Genomic DNA, 860 nt, shown 5'->3' on the forward strand with positions numbered 1-860 from the left:
TAAACTGCAAACATTAATTGTCAAGTCAACAATTATGTTCAAGTGAAAAGAAAATCATTTTATACATTTATTTGTGACAAACATTTATTCAGAATGAGAATAAATGTGTGATGTTTAATGTTACAGACTTTTAAAAGAAATGGACTTATTTATAACACCGTATAAATTTAGTTAATTACAAATAAAGGGTAAATTATCAATTTTTGAAGAATTTTGAAGAATTACAGCCCTTGTGAAATAAGAACTGACTGTATGACTTTTGAAAGGTGTAGAAACTATATGACTATTTTTAGATTAAGGTGCAGATTGCTATAAGCTTGATGAAGGCTTGTAAAATTCTCATTACAGTCAATTTGGAGGGGAAAGTTAGCATAAGTTTGAATAACGCGTCAAAATATTTTCATACTACGCACTATTTTGAAATTAAGGTATTAATATTTAGTATTTTTTATAAAAGTAAATAAAGTTCATAAAGTAAATATAAGCGAGAAATAAAACCCTAATAATATATAGGGATATCATCGTCCCATTGACAGAGGCGATCCGGTTCCTTTTCCGATGAAGAGTAAACAAGAAACCGCAATTTTGCAGGACTGTAGAGAGGTGCCTTCTTCAGAATCGACTAAAGTTCTTGCGAGACTACCACAATTAATGAGGAGTGATATACACAGTTATCATTCTGGTAAAAGTTTAATATTATTGATTTTCAAAACTTGTTTGTTTATTATGGTGTAAATGTGAACATGTCATTTGAATATTTATCATTGTGATGTTTCTTATTGAGAAATGTGCAGCAACCATTTCATATGGTTATTCTACGAATGGACTGTAGACCAATAAATAAGTCGCAGACAAACTAA

The sequence above is a fragment of the Penaeus monodon genome, chromosome 33 (assembly GCF_015228065.2).
Source record: "Penaeus monodon isolate SGIC_2016 chromosome 33, NSTDA_Pmon_1, whole genome shotgun sequence".
Lineage (NCBI taxonomy): Eukaryota > Metazoa > Arthropoda > Malacostraca > Decapoda > Penaeidae > Penaeus > Penaeus monodon.